Below are 9236 nucleotides of genomic sequence, written 5' to 3' on the forward strand. Positions count from 1 at the left end.
CACCATCACCACCACCATCATCATCACCACCACCATCACCATCATCATCACCATCACCATCACCACTACCATCATCACCACCATCAACACCACCATCATCACCATCACCACCCTCACCATCACTATCATTACCACCATCATCACCACCATCACCATCACTATCATCACCATCATCATTACCATTACCACCACCATCATTACTACCACTGTCACAACCATCACCATGACCACCATCACCACCACCATCACCATCACCATCATCACCATCACCATCACACCATCACCACAACCATCATAGCAGACCCATCGTTCTTCCTTTTTTTCTTTTCCAGTTGAAGCTGCAGTATTTCAGATCCAACTGGAATCACAGGGATTTCTTGTTTGACTCCTCCCTGAAATCCTGGAAGAATCTGGAGTTGGCAGAAGGTGAGGCTTTTTCTTAGTTTCATACTGCTGTAGGGACAGGGCTCTCCAGGGTCTCAGATCCTGACTCCAGTTTGATTGCTTTTTCCACTGTACCCTTGTAAAGATGCCCAATGATCCATCAGAAAGTCAAAGAAACATTAACCATAAAATATCAAATTATCCTCCTGCTCCAGAGAACAGGCCTCACCTCACTGAACAGGAGATATTGATGAGCCACATAAGGCCAAAAGCAGATCTCACCTCTTCAGTTCTTTAATTCCTCTTTGAGGGACATAAATTTGGGGACTACCCCTCCTCCACCAATAACACTACAAACTTAAATCATTTTTCTTCGTTTTTGAATTCCTCTTCAATTCACTGCCCAGCAGCAGCTTAGAGCTCTTAGATCTTATTATGCCTTATAAGAACTCATTTTTGCAAATCTTCCTAAATTCACCCACGTGCCTTTTTGCAGGGAGGGAGGATGATAGGGACTGCCTTAATTCAATTTTCTTGTCTTTTCTTAAAGTGTACATGTTGCAAAAATCACAGAATCATGTGAGGAATGAAAGGAAGGCCCCCTTTTCCTCCCTGACTCCAACAATCACACTGCTCAAAGGACCCCAGGTCCTTTATTTAAAACACCTACATATTTAGAAATATGTCAACATAAATCATTATAATTAGTCATTTATACCTGAGAAGTATTAATGTATACGATAACAACCAAAATGATCTCAAAGTGTGTAAAGTGGCAAGTAAAAGTCCTTTTCTCCTCTAATCCCCAACTGCCTGGGGCAACTGCCACCAACAAGTTATATTCTTCCAGAAAAATCATAATGTACCTTCAAACACATTCTTAAAGTTTTAAAATTGTTCAATAGGTAGTAAATTCACATCGTTCAAAAATAGAAAACTTACGAACATGTGTAGAGTGAAGAGGCTCTCTCCCATCCCACCTCCACCCACCCTCAGGGAACCATTTTTAGTTTCTTGCGCATCCTTCCAGATTTTCTTTCTGAAAATATAAGCGAGGGGAGACGCACATTCTGATTTTACTCCTTTTACACAAAGGTACTCTTCCCCTTTGCATTGATTTCCCACAACAGTGTACCTCGGACGCCTTTCCTCGTGCTTTGTGAACATCCTCCTTCCCATTTCACAGTAGCATGGTAACCCACTGCATGGATTTACCATCACACATTTAACCACCCTCCCATTCGTGGTCACTTGGACTGTGTCTAAAATTTTGATTTTTTTTTGTTTTGTTTGTTTGTTTTTTGAGACAGAGTCTCACTTTGTCCCCTAGGATGGAGTACAATGGCATGATCTCGGCTCACTGTAACCTCTGGGTTGGAGTGATTCTTCTGCCTTAGCCTCCCAGAGTGCTGGGATTACATGCGCCTGCCACCAAGCCTGGCTAATTTTTGTATTTTTTGTAGAGATGGGATTTCATCATGTTGGTCAGTCTGGTCTCAAACTCCTGACCTTAGGTAATCTACCTGCCTCAGTCTTCCAAAGTGCTGGGATTACAGGCGTGAGCCACCTTGCCTGGCCCCAAAATTTTCATATTTCAAAAAGTATTTTTAAAACTATGAAAAAAAGCTCCATATCACTGATCACTAGAGAAATGCAAATCAAAACCACAGTGAGAAACCATCTCACACCAGTCAGAATGGCTATTGATTAAAACCTCAGAAAACAACAGATGCTGGCAAGGTTGTGAAGAAAAAAGAATGCTTATAAATCGCTGGTGGGAGTGTGAATTAGTTCAACCCATTGTGCAAAGCAGTGTGGTGATTCCTCAAAGAGCTAAAAACAGAACTACCATTCAACCCAGCAATTCCATTACTGGGCATGTACCTAGAGGAATGTAAATCATTCTACCATAAAGACATATGCACATGTGTGTTCATTGCAGCACTAGTCACAATAACAAAGACACGGAATCATCTAAATGCCCATCTGTGGTAGATTGGATAAAGAAATTGTGCTACATATACACGTGGAATACTATGCAGCCATAAAAAAAGAACGAGATCACGTCTCTTGTGGGAACATGTGTCGAGCTAGAGGCCATTATCCTCAGCAAACTAATGCAGGAACAGAAAACCAAATACCACATGTTCTCACGTATAAGTGGGAGCTAAATGATGAGAGCTCATGAATACAAAGAAGGGAACCACAGACAACACTGGGGCCCACTTGAGGGTGGAGGGTGAGTGGAGGGGGAGGAGGAGGAAAGATAACTATTGGGCGCTGGACTTAGTACCTGGGTGATGAAATCACCTGTACCAACAAACCCCACGACATGAGTTCCCCGATGTAACAAATCTTCACACGTACCCCTAGAACCTAAAAAAAAAGTTAAAACATTATTTAAAATGCTCAGATGAATAACTTTACATACATACTATTTCAAATGTTTGTCAGTATGTCTGTAGAATAAAATTCCAGAAGTGGGATTGCTTCCTTGAAGGGTGAGTGAGCCGTGGTTTTGAGAGGCAACCCACTGCCCTCCCCAAGGACATAGTCGTGTATCCTGTCCCCCAGCTCCTTAACTCAGAAAGCCAGTGTCACAGTTGTGGGGTTTTCCAAATATCATGGATAAAAAGTGATTTCTCAGTGTAGCTTTACTTTGCATTTTTTTTCTTATGAGTGAGGCTGAGCACCTTTTAATATATTTGAGATGCATTTGTATTTCTCTTTTTCTGTTATTTCTTCATACCCCTTACCTATTTCAATTGTAGGTTATTTCCTTACCAACATCTACAAACCCTTTATAAATTAGGGAGACTGGATTTTTTTTTTTTTTTTGACAGAGTCTCACTCTGTCATCCTGGCTGGAATGCAGTGGTGCATTCAGGACTCACTGCAGACTCAACTTTCCAGGCTCAAGCGATCCTCCCACTGCTGTGACAGAGGGACTAGGTGGTGCATATCTGTATTCCCAGCTACTTGGGAAGCAATCCTCAGCCCCTCAAGTAGCTGGGACTACAGGTACACACGACCACACCTGACTAATTTTTGTATTTTTAGAAGAGACGGGGTTTCGCCATGTTGCTTAGGTTGGTCTCGAACTCCTGAGCTCAAGCAATCGTCCCACCTTGGCCTCCCAAAGTGCTGGGATTACAGGCGTGAGCCACCGTGCCCAGCCCACTTTGTCTTTTAACAACTCATGTTGTTATTGATATTTTTCTGCATACAGAATTTTTTTTTTTTTTTTGAGACGGAGTCTTGCTGTGTCGCCCAGGCTGGAGTGCAGTGGCCTGATCTCGGCTCACTGCAAGCCCCGCCTCCTGGGTTCACGCCATTCTCCCGCCTCAGCCTCCGAGTAGCTGAGACTACAGGTGCCCGCCACCTCGCCGGGCTAGTTTTTTGTATTTTTAGTAGAGACGGGGTTTCACCATGTTAGCCAGGATGGTCTTGATCTCCTGACCTCGTGATCCACCCGCCTTGGCCTCCCAAAGTGCTGGGATTACAGGCTTGAGCCACCGCGCCCGGCCACATAATTTTTTTTGTAATTGAATTTATCATTTTCTTTTTTGATTTTTGGGTTTTAGTCATCATTAGAACAGCCCTCTCTACTCCATGGTGATAAAGGAATTGTTTCATGGTTGGATGTTTAAATCCAGAATGCTTGTTGGATTTGTCACTTTCCTCTCCAACACCTGTAGAGTTGACACTATGGCTTTTCTTCTTAAATTTATGAATATGATGAATTCTATTAATGGATTTCCTAATGCTGAACCACCCTTTCATTGGATGAAAGGGAAGCCGAGGCAGGGTGGCCGAGGCCGGGTGATCCGCCTGCCTCAGCCTCCCAAAGTGCTGGGATTATAGGCATGAACCACCATGCCCAGCCTATTTATTAGTCTTTTATGTAGAGGTTTTCCTTAATCTTTACATGTGAGATTGGGCTGTAGTTTCCTTTCTTTTCTGGTAAAATCTCTACTCACTTCTAGAATGAAAGGATGGTTCAGTATTAGGAAATCTATTAATATAATTCATCATCTTCATAGGTTTAAGTAGAGTTACACAGTCACACACAGAGCTGGACAGATTGTATTATTTCTTTAATGTACTGCTAGGTTCTGTGTATTAATTTTTTTTTTTTTTTTTTGCAGTTTCCGGGAGACCAGGTTTTAACCAGTCTCACCTGTGGGCTTCATTTCCTCAGATGAGTCCAGACTGTAATGTGATCTTGGGCAGGGGTTTGTTCTCATTCTCACATGTGTCTCCATCACCATATGCCCGTTTGGACTTCGACCGGCTGCAAGAATCAGAGTGTCTGAAAACTGGTAGACTTACATAGCCACCCACAGAGCTGTCCTGCAGGTCCTGCTCAAAGCAGGTAAGCTGAGGCTGGACTTGCCCTGAGCTCCAGTGATGGGGGTTCATTCTATGCTATTTGGCTTCTGCTTATTTCCTTTCATTTTACCAGGAAGAGGTCCCCAAGCCTTCTTTTCTGGTGCCTTCTGGCACCACATACTGCAAGTACTCCAGCACTTCCCTGGCTTCAGGAACTCAAAGGGTCTACTGGGAGCAAGACAGAATTAGTGTTGAGGACTTAGCACCCGCAGGGTAGCCTCCACTCAGTGACTGTTGGGACCTGGTGGATCAATACCCCAGCTCCCTGGCCCAAGTTGCTCACAGCAGTAACTTGCTTGATGCCACACCCTTTGCTGACTTTCTTCCATTCCCTGTCTCACTTCCCCTACCAGTGCCTAATGGGTTCGCCTCCCAAATAGATGATTTACATTCAAATCTTTATTTTATGTTGGCTTTGGAGGGGACCCAACTTAAGGCGGGGTTCCCAACCCTCTTTTGTGAGGTGCAACAGCTGGTTAGTGGCAGCCCTGCAATGACAAGCCTGCCCCCTGCTGATCACTGGCACCACCCCCTGGTCATGCTTAGAACAATTGCACAGGTGGGTGACCGGTGGGGTAGTGAGGCTCAGAGAAGTTAAATGGCTTCTCCAAGCGCAACAGCAAATGCACTTAGTTCTGAAAATTGTTTCCCAGCAATTTCCTTCCACCTAACAGATACACATCTGAAGGTTGTGAAAGAATTCATCATCATGTCAGCTCCACAAACATGTATTAAAGGTGTACAAGATTCCAGGCCCCATGCTGGGCCCTGGAGACCCAGGGTGAACCAGAAAGGAGGTGCGTCCAGTGGGGAGACAGATGTAAAAACCACTGCATCGGGGCAGTATCAGCCAACTCAGCACACCACAGGACAAAGGCCAAAAACGTAACTAGGAAGTACAGAGAAGAAAGAGCCGAGAGAAAGCACAGGTTTGAGAGGGTGTGGGGAGGTGAGGATGAGTGTTCTGAGAGCAAGAACAGCATGTGCAAAGGCCCTGAGGCCAGACCAGGAGAGATGGGGGAAGAGTGTCTGATTACTAGGAAAATGTCTTGGATGGATGAAAACGTAAGGTGGGCTCAGATGAGACAGGGCTACAGAGAGGAGAACCAGGAAGAGGCTTTTCCTGGCCTGAACTGGGCACAGACTGTGGAGATGGTGAGGAGAATGTGAATTCAACACATTTTAAAGAGGTGGGGAACAGGCGCAGTGGCTCACACCTGTAATCCCAGCACTTTGGGAGGCCAAGGAGGGCAGATCACTTAAGACCAGGAGTTCAAGACCAGCCTGGCCAACGTGGTGAAACCCCATCTCTACTAAAAATAAAAATATTAGCTGGGTGTGGTAGCACTCGCCTGTCCCAGTTACTCAGGAGACTGTGACAGGCGAATCGCTTGCACCTGGGAAGCGGAGGTTGCAGTGAGCCCTGATCGTGCCACTGCACTCCAGCCCAGAGGTGGATGGGCAGGGACTGCGTAGAGTGCTTCGTGGTCCTAGCAAAGTCTTGCTGGCTCTTGTAGTGATCTCAATGGCATGCACAGAGTTCCAGAACTTCAGAGCATCTTTTTTTGGTAAGGGGGCAGCATCCTGACCTCCACCCGCCGAAGCATGAGCGTGTCCTGGTCACATGCTGGATTAACCTGTAAGCCTATTAACCATGGCTGAACATCCTCCACCACCTTGAAAGGAGCCCCAGAGCTCCCTGGTTAGGGAGAGAGTTCCCAGCCTGGTCCCGAGGATGGCCACGTCTGACCTGGCCCTGAGCCACTGTCACAGGCAGCGGGGCATGACTCTCCAGTTGTCTGGAGCCTTTACTTTGACCCTGAGTGACCTGAGGGAGCCAAGCCCGACGGCAGCAGTGCCCGCTGCTGAGTCATCTGGCCCCCAAGACACCCAAGGGTCCCTGGGCACCCACCCTGTGTTAGCTTCATACAGAGGTCTCAGTGCTCACGAGGACCTTACTACAAGCTCTGAAGCCCCAGGGCCGTGTGGGCGGCCACAGAACCTCATCTGACCAGGCTTCCCCCAGGAACAGAGCCAACCCCCAAAATTCTGGAGAGAGGCCTTCCCAGACCCAGTCCAGAGCTGCTGGGTTGTGTCCTGTCCAGGCAAAGCCACCTCCCAGCACTTTCCCTCTGGAGCAGCATGAAGGGCAGTGGGGGAATTGCAGGCCAGGCTGACCTGGAAGCCAGCCTCCATCCTGCCCCTGGGCCTGGGGTTGGGACAGGGCCTCTTTCAGAGGCCTCGGGGGCAACTGTTCCTGGTGGGTTCCCACAGGTGTCCCCAGCACCCACAGGACAGCATCAGGGCATGGCAGGAAGCTGGGGCTTCCCTCTACCCTTGCTGCTGCATCAGTGTCAATTGGGAGTTCTTTAGAAACGCAGAATCTCAGACCCCAACCCAGACCTCCAGAGTCAGAATCTGCATTTACTAAGAGCCCCAAGTGATCTGTGTGCCCACTGAAGTTTAATATGCCCTGGCCTTGACCATTCTCCACAGCGACGACTGTTCCACACCTTCTGTCTCCTCAGAAGGGGTTTCCGGGAAGGGCTTTATGCTTATTTCCCGTCTGCCTCTCCGTCAAAATATAAGCTCCTTATGGATGGGAACGTGTATCCTTAAACTCTTCAGTGCCTGAGCCCTGCCTGCACACTGGAGGTGCCTACTCAGTGCTTGCTGAATAAGCGAGGGGATGTGTGTCACCATGCAGACTGGCAGCACGCCAGGGCCAAGTCCCTTTCTATCCTCTGCATCATCAGGCAATGGAGCAAGGAACAGAGTGGCATGTGAGAGCAAAGAGATGTGCCACCCCTGCCACAGCGCGCTAGGATTCGTTTTTTGCACAGACAACTGGAGAGGCAGAAGCCTGGGGGCCTACATTACCCCCACCCCCCTTCCCACTCTCCCCGACACATGTGCCTTTGCCCTGGCGGCAGGTAGATCTCAGACCCTTCTCTTCCTCGGTCTCGACCCAGCTGCAGACTGAGCTCACTCAGCCACTTCTTTGCCAACTAAGAATCCTGCCCTTAAGGAACCTACTGGGTGACATCCCCCAAGAGATGCAGGAACTCGAAGCTCTGGGTCACACAGGTCTCCTGACCACTTGCTGTCTGTTTTCCAGGGACATGGAGGGGCTCGGGGTTCAGGATGGCTGATGGGGCACTCATTTATCTCCCCCAGCCAAATCCAAGTGGATCAAAGAAGGAAATAGTCTGGCAGTCCCAGAGCAGCAGGGAAAGCTGAGAAATGGAAAACTAGGGAAAGAATCTGCATAAGACCTAAAGGTCATGGGACAGACGGACAATGAAACCCACAGACCAAGGGACCCACGCCCCATGCAGGAGGGAAAGGAGGCCCAAACCCCTGAACCTTCCTAGGAGGACAGCACTAGGTGAGAGGCTGCAGAGTGGGCACAGGCCAAGGACATCTGGGTAATTAACAGTGTCAGGGTGAGCAGATTGACTGTGTTCCACCCTTCCTCCACCAAACACCACTTGGCATTGAATTCCATGTTTGCCTGGAGGTCAAGGCGCAAGAACAGCTAAATGGAGTTCTGAAACTGCATACTAGGCCAGAGAAAAAGGGCAGCACCCCAGGTAACTTAAGCGTCCCACAGGGAAGCAGAACCCTTTACTCAGAAAATCAGATCCACCAGCTCCTCCTGGCCACAGGCCTCTTTCACTTGCCCACACGTCACAATTACTGTAGATAGGGCTCTCCGGCACAAAGATTTCATGCATGGCTAAGCCAACAGGAATTCCCACTTAGCCTGAGGAAGGACATTCTAGGAAACAACAATTTTGTCCAGATCCCTCCCCGCACCATCTTCAAATATGAAGAGGCAACCAACAAACACTAAAAATGCAAGAATCCAATGCACCGAAAGAGAGACACCAAACTCGACAAACAAAAGAACCAACACAGGAGGCCGATGAAGTAATGCAGTAAACAGAAGAAAAAGGTAAAACAGCTGTACTTTCTATTTGTGGGGAAATTTGAGAGGACATCTATTTTTTAAAAGAAACAGGTTCCTGAGAAAAGGAAACCTTTTTGGTTTTGGAAATTGCCAACTTGATGGACAAATTCTGAAACCACTAATTAATAGATTGAATAATGAGGGGAATACAGTGACCTGGAAGTTCTTGACAAAGGAGTTTCCTGGAACCCAGTGCAAAAGCACCGAGAGATGAAAAGGAAGAAAAGAAAGGACCTCTGAGCTGAAGAAGATGGAAATGTTTAGACTACAATGTCCCAGTAGCTTTGGGTAGCAAGGATGAAAAATTGGCACATGCCTGGTAAAATGTCTAAACTCCAAGAATGGAGGTAGGTTTGTACATTAAATGTCCACCATAACTCTTCAATTTATAGGTTACCTTGGCCTTCATTCATCTTTTTCCTTCCCTTCCCTTCCCTTCTCTTCCCTTTCCTTCTCTTCCCTTCCTGTCTCCTCTTTCTCTCTTTCT

Source organism: Colobus angolensis, unplaced genomic scaffold (assembly GCF_000951035.1).
Source record: "Colobus angolensis palliatus isolate OR3802 unplaced genomic scaffold, Cang.pa_1.0 Scaffold21, whole genome shotgun sequence".
NCBI classification, from domain to species: domain Eukaryota; kingdom Metazoa; phylum Chordata; class Mammalia; order Primates; family Cercopithecidae; genus Colobus; species Colobus angolensis.